Here is a 20913-nt window from a genome sequence, read left to right on the forward strand (position 1 = left end):
ACAGTGAGTGGTGGTCACTCACGACCCGAAACGGGCGGCCATACAAGTAGGGCCGGAACTTCGTTATCGCCCACACAACAGCTAGGCACTCCTTTTCAGAGGTTGAGTAATTCGCCTCGGACCGAGACAGCGTGCGGCTGCCGTAAGCAATCACGCGCTCAACACCATCTTGCCACTGGACGAGGACTGCACCGAGGCCAATGTTGCTGGCATCGGTGTGAAGTTCTGTGTCCGCCTCCTCGTCAAAATGGGCAAGAAGGGGCGTTGTTTGTAGGCGTTTGCGGAGCTTTTCGAAGGCGTCCTGCTGTTCCTGTGCCCAGACGAAAGGCTGATCGTCTTTTGTCAACCGTGTGAGAGGCACAGCCGGCCTGGAGAAGTCTTGCACGAAGCGTCTGTAATATGCGCAGAGGCAAGAAACCGGCGCACAGCTCGCTTATCAGTGGGAGTCGGGAACGCAGCTACAGCGGCCGTCTTGTCGGGGTCGGGGCTGACGCCCTCAGGTGTCACAACATGGCCCAAAAACTTCAGCCGTTGGCACGCGAAGTGGCATTTTTCGGGTTTTAGAGATAGACCGGCTGATCGGATTGCCGTCAATACTGCACTCAAGCGTTTGAGATGTTCTTCGTAGGTCCCAGCGAAAATACCCACATCATCAAGATAGACGAGACACGACTGCCATTTGAGGCCAACCAGGACAGTGTCCATTATTCTTTGAAAGGTGGCAGGAGCGGTACGCAGGCCAAAGGGGAGCACCTTGAACTCGTACAAACCGTGGGGGTTACGAACGCGGTCTTTTCACGGTCACGTTCATCGACTTCAATCTGCCAGTACCCACTGCGTAGATCAAGAGAGGAAAAGTATCGGGCATGACGCAGGCGATCGAACGAGTCATCAATTCGGGGCAACGGATAAACGTCCTTTTTAGTAATCTTGTTGAGGCGACGATAGTCGACGCAGAATCGGAGAGTGCCATCCTTCTTGGCGACCAGCACAACGGGCGAAGCCCACGGGCTTGTTGACGGCTGGATAATCTCGTCGCGGAGCATTTCCTCAACCTGCCTCCGAATCACCTCCCGTTCTTTCGCAGACACTCGATAGGGGTGGTGCTGTATAGGCCTCTCGCCTTCATCCACTACAATGCGGTGTTTAGCGACCGATGTTTGCCTAACTTTAGAAGTGGTCGCAAAGCAGTCAAGAAAAGAGTCGAGGATCATGTGGAGGCGGTGTTTCTGATCGGCGGTTAGGTCGGGGTTCACGTCAGTCATAACGGGGGCGTCAGACGTCGACGCATGGGTATCGTTGAGGGACAAGGCGCAGTGGGAGACTGAGTCACTAATTTCATCAAAATAGGCTATGGCGGTTGCTTGCGGCAAGTGGCGGTATTCGGCGCTAAAGTTGGTAACAAAAAGCTGCGTTCGCATTCCGCGGAGGGAAGTAACACCCCGCGCAACGCTGACTTGTTGACTCAGCAGTAACGACAGGTTACCTTCCGCAACCCCGTGAGGCGTGCGTGGGTTGGAGCATTCCACCGTAATAAACAAACTGGAGCGTGGTGGTAGCGTGACATTGTCATCACACACGCGAAAAACAGGCCTGTCGGGCTCGCTGCTCTCGGCTATGGCACACTGAGGTGAGAACGTCACGACAAGTTCGCGGAGGTTGATTATCGCACCGTGTTCGCGAAGAATAACCCGAGGATGAGGTCCTTCGAGCAATGAGCCAACACAGCGAAGCAGGCAGTGAAGGTGACACCACGAATCTCCATTCTAGCGGTGCAGACGCCAAGCGGTGTCACCAGATGGCCTCCAGCTGTCCGGATGTGCGTTCCAGGCCAAGGTGTGAGTACTTTCCTCAGGACAAGCGCCAGACCACGACTCATGACGGAGAAATCGGCGCCGGTATCTACGAGAGCAGTCACGCGGCGGCCATCAACGATGACTGGGATTTCAGCCGAAGCTTGGTCACCTTCAGAAAAACGCTGTGTGGGGGAGGCCGGACTAGGGGATCGTTCTCGCGGTCGGGTTGGGGCGTCAAGCGGAGGCGTCTCTGTTCGTCGAAAAGTCGTCGGACTTAAGGGTCGTTCAGGTTGTCCAATTGAGGCGTCAAGCGAAGGCGTCTCTGGGCGTCGAAAGGTCGTCGCGGCATGGGGTCGGAGGTCGGGTCGCATGCTAACGTCGGTGAGGGGAGGATGTTCGTCATTATGTCCGGTGACGGCGGCCTTACCTCCGGGGGGCGCCGTCCTCAGTTTTCCCGGCGCGGGCTGGAGGACTGCCGGACGTAGGACTGGCGGGCTGGTGAAGAAAACCGTCGAGGCGACGGTGACCTGGACTGACGTTGGGCAGTGGGCGCAGGTGGGACGTTGGCCGGTAGGTACTGACCGATCTCGCGGGGTTGTTCACCATAGCGTGCAGGGGTGCGTCAGGCGAAAAGCCGCGCAGGCCAATCCGGCGGTACGAGCAGTGACGACGGTTGTGGCCTGCTTCGCCGCAGTGGAAGCACAGGGGCCTGTTGTTCGGCGTTCGCCACGTGTTTGCCTTTGTGACGGGTGGGCGGTCGTCTGGCAGCGCTTTCGTATACGGGAATCGGTGGAACGGCGCGGTAGGGGCAGGAGAGTAGAACGCCGGCGGTGGTGGCGCAGGTCTTCGCAATGGCTCGCTGTATGCCATCACATAGGGAGCAGGTGGTTGGGGAGTTGGAATGGGCTGCACCGTGCGGCGTATTTCGTCACGGACAGCATCCGAGATGGCGCTGACACTAGCAGGCTGCTCCACAGAGCGGTGCTTCTGCAGCTCTTCGTGAACGATGCTCCTGATGGGCTCTCGGAGGGAGGTGTTCTCATCCCCGGGCCTCGGCATGTGGCACTCCACAGCAGTGATGTTTGATGTACGGCCGTAGTGCGCAAACCGCTGTTGCAGGGCGCGCTCCATGCCTGACGCTTCCTTGGCAAAATCGGCGACTGTAGCCGGGGGATCGCGCACGAGCCCAGCGAACAATTGCTCCTTCACTCCCCGCATCAAATGGCGCACCTTCTTGGCTTCCGACATCGAAGGATCAGCGCGGTTGAAAAGTCGGGTCATGTCCTCCACGAACATCGCCACGCTCTCGTTTGGCTGCTGCGCTCTCGATTGCAGGGCCAATTCAGCACGCTCCCTCCGTTCGTTGCTGCTGAACGTATCCAGCAACTGCCGCCGGAAGTCTTGCCAGGTGTGGATGGCGGACTCGTGGTTTTCGAACCACGTCTTGGCGGCGTCCTGGAGGGCCAAGTAGACGTTCCGAAGCTTGCGGTCCTCGTCCCACGGATTAAATTCAGCGACCCTGGCATACCCGTCCAACCAGTCCTCCACATCCTCAAACTTGTCACCATGAAACGGCGCGGGCGTACGAGGCGTATGAAGAAGCAGTGGTGGCGAACTCACAGATTGCTGCAAGGTCTGGCTGGCCACCGTAGAGGTCATCTTACGGGATGGCGCGGTGAGGGGATTGTACTCGGGGGCTAAGCCTGTTAAGCGGCGGCTTGACTTGTGGACAGGTGTCGTGTCCAGGGGGTGTGACGGAGCGCTGGAGGTTCCTGGGACCTCTTCGTACATAGATCGTACCCCGCAGCTGCACCAAAAATGTCACGGACGCCGGTAGAACGTTCTATCCCTGGAAGAACAGTACCTGGCGAGCACACTGGGCAGAGCGCAGCCGGCAGGCCCTAGCACCGAACAGAAGAGGACGAATTCCGGCGCGCGACAAAGGTCGAAGACAGACCGCACGGGGGCGCCGGTAGAGTGATGTCTAAACTAAGTGCGGCAATATATTTCAAAACGCAACTGTCACTTTGTATTCGCATGAACCTGGCGTGCATTACTCCACACTTGGCATCAATCGTGGCACCAAGGTGATGTGATCATGATGTCAATGATTATATCACTACTGGCTGGTTCTCGCCAAAGCCTTTTGCCAGTGAGGGCTGTATTTGCCACTATCCTCGACTGAATACCATGGTGATCTACGCAAGAGAAGAGGCCACCTACTAGCCGTAGCGGTTAAAAAAAACGAGCCTGACAGATTGAAAAGGTGAAATCTTCTGATTCATAATTCGAAGCGTTGTCTGTTGAGCCGTAAACGCTCGCGCGCACGCATATCCTCTGGTGCAGTGCCATGTATACGTCGAAGCGATGCTGCGTAATGATGTAGGTTAGGATTACACACTTGATTCAAAGCATAGCTCACGGCGCGAGCAGACAGACGGACGGATGGACGGACGGATGGACAGACGGATGGACGGAAGGACTGACGTATGCACGGAGGGACGGACAGATAGATGGATGAATGGATAGGTGAGTGGACTTGTGAGTGCATGGGTTGGTGGATAGAAGGATGGAGCGTTCCGTTCGAAACCGGATGGTGGGGGTGCCGGTGGCTCCTGCCACCTTGACGATGCCGAGCCCTAAATCGCGAGACAGAGTCCCGGTGTCCCGGCCGCATTTCAGCGCATTAAAAACTGTAAAACGTCAGTGTGCTTTGAGATTTGAATGGACGCGAAATAATTCCACTGTACAGAAATAAAGCAGGAGCACCGACTACCACTCCTTGATGATCCAACATCGAGCTTTAGGACGCTAACTGCCCCATATATCACAAAATAAAGCTACAATCTGTCTAGGTAAGAAAAGGGGCAGGACGGAAATGAGTCAGGATAGAGCGAATAAAATGGTTATCAGTAAGTGGGAACATGCAGCTGTCAAAAAATGAACTCATATACAGTGTTTGCAAAGCATTACCGCTGCGTAAGTCAGCTAGACCGAATTCTTATTATCATCATCTCCGTGATTCAGGATACGAACGATATTTAGGGTTATTTGTACATGAGTGAATTGCGCCGTTCAAATTGCCGATAGGTATAAGTAAAATATCTCCCACTGTGCAAGCGAGCCGCTTTTGTCGGTGATGAGCTGTCGTGGTATGCACAATCTTTACTGAATGCGACATTGTGGTGATATGCCTTGCCCGTTAAGATCAGTTAATTGCAATGTCGCTGGAAGGATAGCCATATCGACTACCGGGATTAATGAACAGCAAACCACAAATACATTTCTGCATGAAACTCACTGCTTCAAGACAACTGTTAGCGAAGCAGTGCGATGGATAATGAAGGGACATTACCTCCGCCTCAAAGTTATGACGTGAGAGCGTTTATTTGTTTATTTCTATACACTCTAGCCCTAATAAGTACTATGGCTGGAGGAAAGACCATATGTGGTCATTCGCGACTTTAAATTGATAGATCTCTGGGAGTCCTCAAGCCCCTCCTGGTGCAGCGCGTGGTGCAGGGTTAAACGATGCGCCACAGTCCAGCGATGGCAGGTGCAGTCACCGGTGGGGCTGGTGCGACCCAGGTTGCTCTGCCCGACGAACCTCTCGAGGCCAATCATTTAACTTCACTTGCCACGGTTGTCAGTGTGCTCAAATCCGGTAGACAGGCTGTGATGACGCCACAAGGTCACGTGACCTAGGTGACCCACCTACGTTGCTTCTCCTGAGGCTTTCCCGCTCACAACGCCGACGACGACGCCCATGACATCGCAAACGCTGAATTTGTGCACAACGGGAGCCTTAACGTTCTCGCGTTAAAAGAGGCTAAACTTAAATTTGATGCCGCTGGGTCTGGGTAAAAGATATTACCCCTCTTAAGCGCAAGCACCGAAAGGCCGTCAAAAAAGGCGGTCACATTTCACCTCTGCCAGATTAGCCGCCACTCATGAACTCTTCCGCATTTCATCATCCTTTATCATTAGTTAGCTCATCCGGCACCACAACCGGACGTTCAGCACACATTGACATCCGATGGCCAAGGCGTCACCGCTCCTCCGCCTAAGCTACCGGATGTGGATGATTAGGAAGCAGCTTGATCAACCATGGGCGTGTCTGGTTTTCTCCTTTCTTTCCGCAGTGGAATGAGCTCGTTTCCATACCGTCGGCTATATTAGCTATTTGCTGTCGGCACGCTCCCGACATGCGCGACAGAAAAATGGCGTTTGTTTTGCTTTTACTGAGGTTTCGCTATGGCCCCACTTCCTGTGTCTCCCGGAAATTGGATTGCCGTCATGCGACCTCAGGCTACTCTTGGCCACCCACTTCGGGAACGCAGCTAGCGCCAATGCCTTTCTTTCCCCCTGCACTTTCCGGAGTGCGTTGGTACGTTATAGAATAGCCATTCACTGGTCTCCGGCTGGGATTGATTGGTAAGAGGCTTACGGGTGGCAATTTACATGCTTTCCCTTCGATGCACCTGTATTGAAAAATCTTTCGTGAAAAATTTGTTTTTTTTTATTCATCTACATCGCCTAGCCTATCTCTTGTTATTCGTTTTCTGTACATGTTCTACTATTTTTGCACTGCCGCTCCCACTAGGCTAACCGAAAAAGATAGTGCGTTCGCCGTAGCTACTTAGTGCACTACGTCACCAGCTATGAAGCTACTACTGTAATTTCATGGTCACCGCTGTGTTTCGGTAATCCTAGAGCACATTTTTGATATTCCCTGTTTAGCTCACAGGAAGCCCGGTATCTCTAGTATGAGTGCTATACAGAACAAATTCATAACCGTTTCGGCCGATTATCAACCGGACAGGAATGCAGCGTACTTGTTCTTGGTAAACCGGTTTTGACGACTGCAAACAAAATTTTTCTCTCGGAGCACGGACTCGTGTTCACTTAGAACTTCGCTAACTGTTAGTCTGCGCTGGGGACAATTCAGAGGCCTCACATCACAAACCTGCCATCATGGAGGGATACAGGTGTGTACAATACCAAATTTATTCTATGCGAAAAAATTTAATCAACTTTTCTAACGCTGAGGCGCATGTTGTCAGCACAGTGACACGCTGACACTCGTAAGTTCTAGTGACACGCAACGACACTATGCAAGATGGCCCCCCTTTTTTTTGAAGCAGCACGAGGCATAAAACGAACAAGAAAAGCGTGTTGTGGTTACCATTCTTTTCTTTATTTTGTTTTGACTATTCTAGCTGTGCGGTGACTCGGCGCGAAAAAGTATTCACCAACCAGCCAAATATGTGGATAGCCGGTCTTTCTGGTTGTGGCGTGACCGAAGCCATTGCCATTTCTTCCGCTTGAAAACTTAGCACATTTTTCATACTCGCTGTACCGTGGTCCATTGTAAGTGCATGCGTTTTCAGACCAGTGCGCAAACCACCAGTGAGCAGAGAGGTACCGACTTTGGAAGGTGTTTGATTCGGAATAGATTGTTCTAAAATCAGACGGTTTCCAGCGTTGTGCCGTTGATCACTGGCATACCCGGCATGCCAATAAGAGTACAAAGGGAACTTTGACCGCAACGTATATGTGCACTAGCTGCCAACATCCCATACGGCTCATATGCCTGGTTTGTGCTACGGCGAAAGTTTCATATTCTCTTTTAATGAGCTTTGAACTCCTTTCCATGCACATCACCACAAAAATACAGAGTGCTTCTCGCACTCTTCACTTATTTCCCCAAAGGCCATCAGACTAAAAGGACCAGCAAATAAAACCCACTTTCCCACATTGCGTCCGGCACACAAGGCTTGCAGGGGAATAAGCTAACCTAACCAGATGTACTCTGCGACGTTGCTCTGGCGTAACAGGTGCAGTATAAATTGGAACACTCTCAGAATTGATGCCTTTACTACTAGAAATGCTGTTATCGTCTAGAAATGAAGCAGTTGCTGGAGCTAGCATACGCCGAGGAGAACTGGGTGACGAAACTGATCCCAGTTTATCCGCTTTATTCTTCTTTTGCACATACCGGAAGCGCTCGCAATCCGCCTCTAATGTTTCTTTCTATCCCGACAAGCCCTCCCATTGACAGCGGATAATGCGTTTCGAAACAGCTCTCGGACAGACGGAATGAATTACATGCTTTGTTGCACCGCGAAAAGCTTTCCTGCTGTTGTTGCAGTGCAGCCTTGATCCCTCTGCGATCGACAGCCTTTAATCCTTCTGTATTTTTTCTTTCATTCATGTGGGCGCCTTCTTACTTTCACAAATGGGCGCTTTCAGGAAGTTGGGGGAAAATTTTTGCAATGAAACGCATCGAGAGCTTGGACTTGAGACTGCCTAGCTGTTGAGTTTAATCCATAACGTCCACAACGCCGAGGAAAAATAAGTGTCGATAAGGCTTTACACGAATGGACTGAAATGGCGCTTTTCTGGAAAATCTTGCACAGTACACGCGAATCCCTTAGACGAGTTTCAAAGAAATGTCATTCAGAGAAACGGGGCGATACGGGCTGCCTTGTTTTAGATTACCTTGTTTGTTCCGTGATAGAGTACACTGTACTAAAAGCTCAAGGTATTCTTAAATATTAAGTCCATCACCAATTTTGGCACTTTGCGAATTTCTATAGCCCAGAACGATTACTACCGTTTTTCAAGAGCGGGAAACCGCACGTTGGGCCTTTAACGGCTTCTAAAGACGGAAGTAGAAGAGGGGCGTGATGATAAAAATCGGAACATTAGCCGCCCATTACGCCTAGTAACTGAAGAAATGAAACCACTTCTCAGTTTCTATCCTTTCTCTCGAAGGCTGTTGGCTTGGACACAGCATGGTAGCGCTTCGAGGGCTGCACGTAGGTCTCTGTTAATATACTGCGCACTCTCTGCAGCACTAATCCACTAGATTTAGAGGCATCGCCATATCTGTTTCTTATAGTTAAGTGCACAAAGCAAGTCGCGCGGCACACTGCAATAGCAAATGTAGTGTCAGTACTTTTCGTTTCTTCGCTTGACAGGCCTTCCTAAAGACGACCAACCGCTCCATCTGGTCTCCTTCTAAAACACAGCCCTGCTATTATGATTAGCCCTGCATTGTGATGTTTGTTCCCCTGATGAACAGCAGCGTGCTTAATTATACACGCCATCTTTTCTTTCCCTCCAGCCTTAACAGCGTTGCAGCTTCGCGGCCTTTCTCGTTCATTGTCTTCTGCGTCACGCGCAGTAAAACAAGGTCCCCTCAGGGGAAATGTGTGCTGTCTATGCGATGAACGTAGTGTCCCCTCTGCGAAAATTCATCTACAATTTTTTTTTTATTTTTCAGGCAATGAAAAGCGCAGTAACTGTTTCACTTTCTATGTACACGTCAACCGCGCCGTCCGCGAACAGACAAAAGAGGGAGTTCAAGAAGAAATAAATAAAGAGATTCTTAGTGGAGGGCTCGGGAACAATTTCGATCACCTGGTGATTTTTAAAGTGTGGTGACATCGTGCAATACACTTGCGCCTTTTTGTGTTTCGTCAGAATCGAAAAAAGGTCCGATTCGAATCCGGTACTCCGGGTCAGTAGCTGGGTGCAACACCACTGAGCCACCGCGGCGGGTTCTCAGGCTGCTGATGCGTACTTGGGGTTTATGTTCTTTTCTGGTGTAATTTCTTCCCAAGAACTGTGTTTTTGCTTGGTTTCGTTTAATTAGAAAACGATGGGCTCTAAACGGTGCGCCAGCTTGACTCACTCGATGCACTTTTTCCAGCGGTTCTATTGTTTTATTGGCATCTTGCCCTTTTAAAGCTTGCACAAACGTAGCAGATGGTAACTTCATTCCAACAATTATTGCCCGTTTCGTAAGAAAGTTTCCCCGTTTCGTTTCGTAAGAAAAATCTTTGTGCCCAACCAAAATAAAGCTAAGAAATAGATTGAAGAATCCTGCAGTGGAGTGGCGTGAAAAAAAAAATAAAAATAAGCAGGATCACACGAAATAGACGAATAAAACCACAGCCTCGTAAGAACGTTTGATTTCACGCGAAACGCGTGGTTACTTCATTGATCACTTCAATCTGAAACGGGGTACGAACTACGGCAAAGATGTAGCTGGCGCTGGGGAAGTTCATTTTCACCAGCATGAGACGAAGAGTTTGCGTGCTTTTTTTTTAAAAGTGCAGCATTCACAGTCAGTTACTCACTATGTGTAGGAAGGCATCATTTTACTTAGTTTGTTATCCAAGTCATTAGTAATATCGTCAATCGCTTATATAGACAGCCTTCTTATAGTTAGCTACACCTCAAACGGCCAATGAAACGGTACTACATTCTGAGTGAGAATGGTGAAATATTCCTGCACATTAAGGGCTGTATCCTGTGCATTAATCTTGAGGTTCTCTGGAAATATCGATCTCAACTTGAACACAAAAGGTTTGCTTACCGCTATCAGCGTGCCGCCTCCCCTGCAATGTTGCTTGTCCTGTCAGACCGAATAAAGTGAACCCGCATCCATATTCTGAATTTCTTCTTCAGCGTCACTTTTCCGATTGGAAATTTCATGCACGCGCAACCATTACATTCGGACAAATTTGTTTACCTACGCAAGGCCTCCTGTTTTCTTTCATTCAGGAGCAGAAAAGGTGCGTTCAGCATTTATTCAGAGCCTTCCTCGCTTGAACGTGTGCTATAATGTGGTCATTTTTTCGTTCTTTATAACGAATAAATATGTTTAGACTTTACGGCTTGGAGGCACCACTTCAGCCTCCTTATCTGTAGGGCACTTTCGATATTTCTGCATGGAATGTTACTAATTTGCATGCCGCGGAGAGCTAAATTTGTTCTGAAATGTTGCACTTTCGGAAGCTTTTCATAGCTGTACTTTACATCCACTTCTCCTCGGCACTCACTTTATCTTCAGATCGTGTATATTTACATATTGGCCTTTTTAGTTTCCTTTGCACTAGCCTGCTCGTATTATTTCCGGACTAGACTACCCAGACGCCGATTTGTTTTCTTAAATAGGGTTGCGTTATCTTTTGCTGATCTCTCTTTTAAGTATTCTCTAGCTTCGCAACAAATTCTGTTCGACAGGAAAGAGCCAATTTTGCTTTCTCCAGAGTTTTCCAGGGCTGGACTTTGACCTTCAACTTAATCATAGAGAGGGGGGGGGGATTCATAGTTTAATTTTCCACAACCTTAAGCCTAATCAAGCATATTCAGAATCCCTTCGAATGCGAATGCGACTGCGACTGTGTGTTTTTAATGGGAAACGATTGCATCTTTCCTTTTCAAAGCCAACATAAGCTACAACGCTGTTAACGAGACTCGATGCAGCTGCAGCGCATCTCCTAAAGCCAGGGTGCACTGGGTAAATATTTGAACAGAGCAGTCCGCCTTGTGCGGACGGGAGGCGTGCTTGAGGGAAATTTCCGACGAATACTGCAACACGGAAAGCAACGGGACTGCGAGCTTTATTATTGCCGTTTACTGCCCACGCGGTCAGTCGTCACGCGTTTCAGATTAGCCCCATTTAGAATAATAGCGGCAGTATCATTCGAGTTTAATATAATTTTGCTCGTACCAGCTCGAAGGAAAAATTGTCCGGAAGAATGCCCGTACAAGGGCTCATTATGTGTTAATTAATGTTTACCGCATTTACGTCGGTGAAGAAGAATTACCCTAATTAGCGCTTATAAATGAAGAGCGGCGCACGCTACCATTTCTGGTAATTGCGAGCCAGTTACAGAGACTATGTGATATTATATCAAGCCGCGGACTAAAGGGAATTACGATTTGTGAAAGTAATTGTTTGGCCGCAAAAATGCCATTGTTTTCTGCCGAGATCCCACACGCCTGACCGTACGTCTTTGAATATGGGTCAGGATCTGTCTGTTTGGGAATTCAGAATAGACAGCAACCATGAATAAAACGTCTAAAATGCATTTTTATTTATTTATTTATTTATTTATTTCGGATACTTTCCAGGCCCGAAGGCATTACAGAAAGGAGTGGTAAGATACATAAAATGAACAGTGCATGTTAAAAAAATATTATTTACAAAACGGCAGAAAATACAGTTGTCTTGAAATTGCAGATGTCAGAAATGGCAGCGATGGAGGGAGGAAGGTCGTTCCAGTCTGCGGTCGTTTTGGGAATGAATGAATTATGACATATTTTTGTTCTGGAAAATGGAACAGCAACTTTAAACATGTGGTCAGAACGGGACGATATGTGTGATGGGCGAGCAAAAAGATGAGCCTTTAATACAGGGTTGTGATGATACATTCTATGGAAAAGACAGAGTCGAAAACATTTACGGCGTGAGGAAAGGTCTGGCAGGGTAAGGGTGTTTTTCATGGAAGTAATGCTGGCGTGACGGGAATAGTTAGATAAGATGAAACGTGCTGCGCGATTTTGAATGGATTCAAGTGTGTTGATTAATGTGATTTGACTGGGATCCCATACTGCGCAAGCATATTCTAGCTTCAGCCGCACTAATGTTTTGTAAAGTGTTAGTTTTATTGGTAGAGGCGCAGCAGAGAAATTTCGACGTAAATATCCATGAACCTAGTAAGTGTTATTAGTGACATGCTCAACGTGCATATGCCATGATAAGTTACGTGAAATATGAACACCTAGGTATCTGTATGACTTGACGGATTGAAGGGAAGTGCCGCGAAGAAAGTAAGTGCGCGTGTTGTCAGTGATGTTAGTGCGACGCGAGACATGCATTGTTTTACATTTGCTAGCATTTAGTTGCATGAGCCATTTATCGCACCAGTTAGATATGCTTGTAAGGTCTTCTTGAAGCTTAATAGAGTCAGGTTTGGTTTGGTTTATGGGGTTTAACGTCCCAAAGCGACTGAGGCTATGAGAGACGCCGTAGTGAAGGGCTCCGGAAATTTCGACCACCTGGGGTTCTTTAACGTGCACTGACATCGCACAGTACACGGGCCTCTAGAAATTCTCCTCCAAAGAAATTCCAGCCGCCGCGGCCGGGATCGAACCCGCGTCTTTCGGATCAGCAGCCGAGCACCATAACCGCTGAGCCACCGCGGCGGCTCCTTAATAGAGTCAGTGTGGTCAGTTATTGTGCAATAAATGACGCAATCATCTGCGAAAAGCCTGATAGATGAATGGGAAATGCATTTAGGTAGGTCGTTGATGTAGATAAGGAAGAGAAGAGGTCCCAGTACCGATCCCTGGGGTACGCCCGATGTTACAGAAATGTGAGAAGATGAACAGTCGTTAGCAGAAACGTACTGAGTTCGATTAGAAAGAAAGCTTTTAATCCAGTTTAGTACATGCGGATCAATGTTAAGCATGCTAAGTTTAAAAATTAGGAGATCGTGTGAAACAGTGTCGAAAGCTTTCGCAAAGTCCAAAAACACGCAGTCTACATCGAAGCTCATGTCAGCATGGGTAAATAGGTAATTAGTAAAACATATAAGTTGTGTTTCACATGAGAACGTCTTTCTAAAACCGTGTTGTTCAGCCGCAAAGAAGGAATTAGACTCAAGGAAAGTGATGAGATGCGAACAAATAACATGCTCCAAAAGTTTACATGGAATACTTGTGAGTGATATAGGACGGTAGTTATTGGGGGAATGGGTGTTACCTGATTTAGGGACCGGAACAACCTTGACAACCCTCCAATCGCTTGGGAGTACTGAGGAACCTAGAGACTGTGAAAAAAGCATCGAAAGCATAATGGACGAATACGGTTGAGTAATTTTGAGCATTTTAGAATTGATTGAATCTTCGCCCGATGAAGAAGATATTTTCATGTTATCAATCAACTTTGCTATGCCCACAAAGTCTATAGTAAAGGAATTCATTGGCAAGTAAGAGCAATTAGGTAGAGACGGAAGAGTAATAGGACCACTTTTGAGGAAAATGGAACAAAATACATCATTCAAAACGGAACAGCACTGGTTCGGAGGGATCGGGACATTGTCAGAACGGGCTAGTTGGATTACTTTGCTTTCTTTGCCTCCAACAATACTCCAGAATTTGCGTGGATTAGATTGTAGAAGCGATGGGAGGGTGTTGTCAAAAAAATTCTTTTTTTTGTATTTTTGATTGTGATAGCGTATTCTGCGTGAATGTGATGATACGCAGCCCAGCGTTCAGGAAGGTTAGTTGCTTTGGCGCGACGAAAAATACGCTTCTTTTTGTTACGCAGGCGGCGTAGGGTTGCAGTAAACCACGGTGAGGCAGAATGCGAAAGAACCTTTCTTTTAGGCACATGACGATCTATTAGTGTAAGCATTGTCCTACGTTTAATCTTGGTATTTATAATATAAAAATAAAATATGATTTAAGTAGCCTGGAAGACTAGGCACGAAATGCCAGCTTATGTGGCTCTAACCTTACGTGTGAGGGTGTACAGCAATTTTTTCAAAGCTGTCCTTTGCTTCTCAAGGAAATGTGCGGCTGGGAAGCTTTCGTTTACTAAAGCTAAAGTGTTCTGATGCTGATCAAGAAGACGCAAATTTCAATCCAAGCCATGACAGCCGAATTTTGATGTGGGCAGAATCTCATAACAACGTGTGTAGTGCCATGATCCTTGATGTTAAGTAGCTGCGAGGTGGCCGATAATCAAGGCGAGCTCTTGCCTAAAGAGTTCCTCGTAGCTAACATGCATCTTACAGCCGTCAAGCTCCAGATGCCATGACGCAGAGTTACTGCTTATGAGATAAAGAAAAGTGTTAACAACAACACCAACTTTTACTAATTGAAACTGCAGGAGCAGCCTTTAAGAGACTTTACCACACTCCAATATCAAGGATTCCTGCACTGAAATTTGCTTGTACATGTCTGTGAAACTAAGCCAAAAGCCCCCCCCCCCCCCCCCCCCCTTATGCCTTAATGATGGCTGGAAGGCTAGAAAGTCAAGAATGGAGATTTGACTTATTGAAGGCTGCTAAGGTTGTTGTTTCGAATTTGCCGAGCGCCTCACATTGGCTCGAACTTTGGCAGAGGATGTTCTTCACGGGATCAAGGCTTCGTGGCTGCCCGTTGGTAAGACCATCTCTTGGGGACACCTAGTCTGTGACCTCTCTCATTGGCGACAGTGGACTCGCTGGAAATTGCGTCGCGTCCTGATGACCCCTCGTCGGGAATCCTGCAGCGCTGCCACGCTTGAATTTTTCATACCTGCGTCCCGCAACTCTGTGCTCTTCAGTCCTGCTTTCTAGTATCAGTAGCGCAGGTGGTCATCTCGTCCTTTCTCTCTTGTTCTCTAGTTACGCAGCGAGTGGGTATCACCAAATAAGGCGATATGTGGAGACACTACCCAGTAATGGGGCCGTCGCGTGAGGCCGAGTTAGAGGGTGATTCGAGGAAGTGAAGCCGCCGAATTCGCCTCCGGCTGCTTTATGAATGTGGGCTAACTTAAAAGAAAACTAATCTCAGAAGAAATTTCGAAACCAAGATCTTTACTCTGCATGTTTTGGACTAACTACAGTGAAAAAATCGAAAAGAAAGGTTGCCGTTATTGCACTGAGCATTGAAAGCCTAACTGCGATTGCAAAATCCCTCCGCAGAGAGCAGTCTTGGATCGACTGGTATACCATTCTTGCGAAGCCTTGAATGCGCGTAGACCAATGAAAAGCGAGGCGCCTTTAAAATTGTTTTAGCTGCCTCGCGTGGCACTGTGCCCTGTGGTGGCGGGACACGATCGAAGCGTGCACCAAGATTGGTTGTTGCGCAGAGCATTTTAGTATTGATCAGCTCTAGCGCAAGTATTCCCGCGTGCGTTCAGCCTAATTTCCTTCGGGGCTTTGAAGTTGCAATTGCAGTTTCTGCTTCTTCTGATCTCTCTACTCGAGCCTTTCTCTTCTCCTGCCTTTCTGTCTATCAGTCTCAGAGCAATGCGTGGAATTTTATCTTCCCTTTCTTTTCTGCGGGCGCATTGAGAAAGGGCTCCACTGTACCTCTCCATCAATGGCTGTTTGCCTCTTTGCATCTTATTCCCCTCCAATTCAGCACTGAGTTTCAGTATTCGAAGAATGTAGAATGCAACAGCGGGCGTTTTCTGGCATTTTTCACCGTCTAGTTCATATTTATTGCATTGAGTGTTCTGCCCGCCGTTATTCTCAAATCAGCTCATTAATCTTTTCTTTCGGACGTACTTGCGCAACCATACTCCTCGCAGAGGTGGAGATAAATGCTGTGGTGAGAAAGCCACGATTAATCCTACTCTTAGTTACAGGTCTCTTCACGTGTTGTGCTTACGTAGAGTATACAAGCGCAGACGCTGTTAAGGAGTAAAGAGGCAGTGGACCACAGCCATTCACGATGCATTGGTCTTCCGCATTGGATTTTGCCAAATCTTTCCTCCTTTAGTTCTTTACAATTCATTGTAATCCTTATGAGTTAGGCTTCTCATAATATATTTTTTTCCTTTCCACCTCTGCATGCCTTTTGTCAAAGACCATGCTTTATCCTAGAATGAGAGTTAATAATTTGACAGCTAAAATACGCTGTGGATTTCGCTTGCACTGCGAACAGGTGGTAGCTCGACGGAAAGACAGCGCATTTGGCGAGGAGAGATACCCCCGTTACCACTATCGACAAACAGCCTGCGTTTTGTCGACGTCTGCACCGTGTAGAGTTTTTTCAATGGTGAACTTCGATAATAGCTACTTAACTTCTTTATTCTTAAGCGCCGCACATGTCAGCTTTTCCTGCGTACCTCACCACGCCGTGCTTTCCAGTCATCCTTTGAAATAATTTCGTTTAGAACAGTGGCGGTATTAGCATCTGTGATGAGCGAGCTATTTCGAAATCACTAGCAAACGGTGGCACGCCGCAATACGAATATTTCTTAACCACACGGTGCTCTTTACGTGTTACCACACGAACAACATTCTCGTAACGGTCAAGCAGTGCATATTCCATTTGTTAAACAAAGCCCTATGGCTGTCTCCCCCATTAGTTTCATAGTAGTCAGTCTGCATTCTTCTTTAAAGTACTCTGTAGGATTTTTTCTTTTTCAAGAGAGCTTTGATAACATATACAAACAACTCCTGAAAGATAAGAATCACTCAATGAGACACTTTGTCATTGCCACAGTAGCTGTCTCTCCTAATGCCCTCAGCTTGCCTTTAGCATGGGGAGGAAAGCGGCAGCCACGTCCGCCAAGGCTGATTCAAGGAACCTTCTCACACTTTGGATACGGATAGAGAACGAGAAGGTTCTGAGAGGAGGGAAAGAGTCAGTCGCTCTCTCTTCCGCTTTAAAATTTTCTGCCACGTGGCCGTTGCTACCGCCGCGCGTCCTTTGATGATCGTGAACTCCGTCAGCGGAGTTGCCTCAAGCGCTTTAATTTTTGCAAAGTTTCAGCTCGTCTCTGTGCAGCAGCCGCAGAGGAAATCGTTATCTTAAAGCCAATAAGCTCAGATAACAACTCACCTGCAAGGACTGCTTCGGAAAATCTTTTTTAAACATAGTGGTCACGGTAGGCGCAATACCTTCTCCATAACGAAGGTGCCAGACATTCTCTTATAGTTTTTTTTTTGCTTTTTTTCGTGGTTTTTCACAGGATAAAAAAGCTGGATGGTCTGTTGAGGACAGCTAAACACTTTATTTGGTGATGCCACTGCTCATGAAGCTGAAGATTTCTGAGGTCCGGCCGTAAATTACGCTCTGAACAGCTGGTCGGTATAGCCAACTTTATTATGCGGTTTCTTTTATGACTGAAGACTTACCCATCCAATTTGGCACTTCTGGGAGTCTTCCGCATAGTCTCATTTGGAACTCCGTTGAGCTGAGTAACACCGCAGTTTGTTTTTGCTCTATGCACTTCATAATATTATGTTTAATAGATTCTATTCTCCATCCGCACTACGTGACACTAAAACCAATGACATCGCGTAGAAGGTGTTCTCGTACATCTTGTTTTGGCAGTTATGTCTGCTCTATCCTATCTATCGAGTAAAATGCTTTTATTTTCATGTGCTTCTTGATCGGATTTTTTGGCTCCTGAGAGAGCTTGTCTGCGGCCTTTCTAGGCACCGTACCCTTACTTCTACTGCGTAGTCCACAATTATATTTGTGAGATTATCAATATTCTCCTGAAAACTAAAGTCATCATTTCGTGTTAAACCGTAGTAACCGTTATCCAGCGGTATCTTAAATTCCTATGCTTTCCCTCGTGTTGTTAACTGCTAACTCGTTGGTGCACCTCTTGCTTACCAGTGTTCTCGGCCACTAAGTCTAGGCTAATTCGAAAGCTTACGAACTTATGGTCACTGCGTTTTGCCTGCTGTAAACCTCCACATACTACTATGACTGAATGCGCGAACAATATAAAGTAAATATATTTTCAGACTCGGCGTTCTGGCTCGTGGAAGTACACTTCTGGTTCTCTCTTTTGCGGAAGACGGCATAAGATATACCAGAATAAAAAGGCGCTTATTGCTCGTAGCGGTCGCTCAGTGGCTGTGGCGTTTGGTGATTCCAAGGACGCAGGATCGAACTCGTACGCGGCAGTCGCATTTCGGTCGGGGTGATTTGAAACCCGCCAAAAAACCTCTGCATAATCTCAGCAAGTCTAAGTAATTCTGAGCCCTCTTCTACGGCATCCCTCATAACTCTTCTGTCGTTTCGTGAGTTTAAACCCCACATGCGAAAGCAAAGGCATTTACAAGAACAGATACCAATTTGTATCGATACGAGGAGCTATAACACGTTATCTGAAGCAAACTTAAGCCACCAGCCACATGTCACTGACTGAGAGTTTGATGGAAGGAAAGCGTTTTACAAAATTATATACTACCATAGTCACCATGAACACATTGTCGTTAGCATAAGTGTGTGTCTAGTTGACAAAAGACCGACAGCCGAAGTGAGCTACCCTGAACTTCTGATGCCTTAGGCCAAGGAATTATTTGTGTCTGCACAACAGAGAAAACGAAAACGAATATTTTCAAGATTCATTCTTAATGACGGAACGGTAGCTGAGCCAAACAGCCCTTGTCTGTTGTATTTCTGGTTTTCCACGATGTGGAGGTGAAGACAAATAGTGGCTAGAATTTCATCCCAGAAGAGCCGACCAAAACCAATGTATGCCCGGCGGCAATGAGGATGGAACACAGCGCCAGGCGAATAAGCGGCGGCTGTTCAAGCCAACGCCTCCCAATAGGGCACCGCTGCGGCAAGAAAAAAAAAACTGTTTGCCTGAGGTTGTTCTTCGTGAAACACTGCTGGTGTCACCTATGCTCATTCAATCACCACATCTCTTTTTTACTGACTTTCTCACCGGTACGAAATTTTTTCCCCGGATTTATCCTTGTAGTGCGTTTGTGCTGCGAGCTCTGCTCACCGGTAAGCTCAATGGCATGATGCAGATTATTTCGCACCCGAATCTTCCACTGTTTCAGCGTATTTTGCGTAGCAGCCACGCGACCACTAACCGACTTGCGCTGGATACCGCCGGCATGCAGTGCGTCAGCGTTGGTGCTCGGGTTATTTTTGCATTTTTCCCATATATGCAAAACTCTTCATAAGTTCAATTTCCTTTGTTACTTACTTCCAACTCTTTCGTTATGCGTCTTGAACAAGTGGGTTGTGCAAAGCTCTCGGCTGCGAGATGGCTGCGAAAGAAGGGGGTTAAGGGGAGGGATTGTGGGGCGGATGAAAAGGTTCGGTGAGCAGCGGCAGAAGCAGGCGGCGTCTCTGAAACCTCGATTAGTGCCGCAGAGGGGCCGATTTTTCTCCCTGAGTGCTCGCGCGGTCGATCACACGACGCCCGAGCACGGCCGCGAACGACGTGTCGCGTCGACGTACGAAGAGGGCGCTCCGTCGCGTCCCATAGCTTCACCGAGGGCGTAGCCCAAGCTCGGATGTTGAGGATGCAGTAGGGCTGAGCTGCTGACTAAGATGGATGAACGACGACGCGCACGGGAAGGAGCCGAAGAGCGAACTACTCGGTCGCCTCCAGCCTAACTCGGATTTGTATGCTCTATCAGCACCTGGCTCGATAGGAGGGGAACATTGCTATACGGGATGGCAGTTCTATTATACCTTCTTTTATGTGCTGAAGCTCTTAATGATTGCCGTCGCTATTATGCCAAGACTGCCCTCAGAAACTCAGCCTAGATGGCCGTTTCACTCATGAAGTCATTAAGGCGTTTTTAGAGCCATTCTTGGCTGCCTGGATGGCTTACTTGCAAGTGGCCCTTGTATGCCATTTACAGAGTATTTAACAACTGGCCCTTTTCGTTACTCCAAATTTTTTGCTTATTTCTATTTGCCTTAATACTGGTTTCATTGGGCATCAGCAAAAAAGGACAAAAGTGTTAAACACAGATGCTACCACTCGAACTGCCCATATTGTGAAGTCGCGGAAACCAGGTTGACATATCCTGGTTCATAAAACGCACGAAATACAGCGGACAGCTATATCATCATCATCAGCAGCAGCAGCAGCATCATCATCACTAGCCTGACTACGCCCTCTTTTTGCAGATGACTGCATAATCTACTATGCAATATCCACTTCTCATGACCAAGTACCTGGAATTATAATCACGCCTTACCTTAGTTTGAATCAGCACATAGACAATATTAAAAATAAAGCAATGCAGCGACTGGGATATCTAAGAAGAATTCTCGGAAAGTTCACATCTGAAATAAAATTACTAGCACACAAGACATACATTAGACCGATTTTGGAATACGCAGCCATCGTACGCGACCATATCACAACAACAAATATAACGAAACTAGAAAACATTCAGCGCAAATCCGCGAGATTCATTTACAACTGCTACAGCCGGCGCATGTACCCACCTGTCTCTTACAGAGTACTAACTTAGAAACACTGGAATCACACCGGTATCGTGAAAGATTAAAGTTTTATTATTTACTGTAGAAGGACAAAACACGGATACACAAAAACCGATATATTCAACCCGCAAATGCACGTACGACCCCATCATTCCACAACAGAAAGGTTAAGGATTTCACGTGCAAAACCAACGTGTTCAAGAACTCTTTTTTCCCGAGGACGACACGTATCTGGAATGCACTGGACGCCCAAGCTGTTGAATGCTCCACTCTTGATGCGCTCGCAGACGCACTCCTGAGTAACAAACAAACTATATAACAATCTGCTCTGAACCTGTTCTTGTGCCCCTTGTGTACCTCTTACGCCCCAAAACAT

Source organism: Amblyomma mixtum, chromosome 1, assembly GCF_055824585.1.
Source record: "Amblyomma mixtum isolate Tamu chromosome 1, ASM5582458v1, whole genome shotgun sequence".
Taxonomy (NCBI): Eukaryota; Metazoa; Arthropoda; class Arachnida; order Ixodida; family Ixodidae; genus Amblyomma; species Amblyomma mixtum.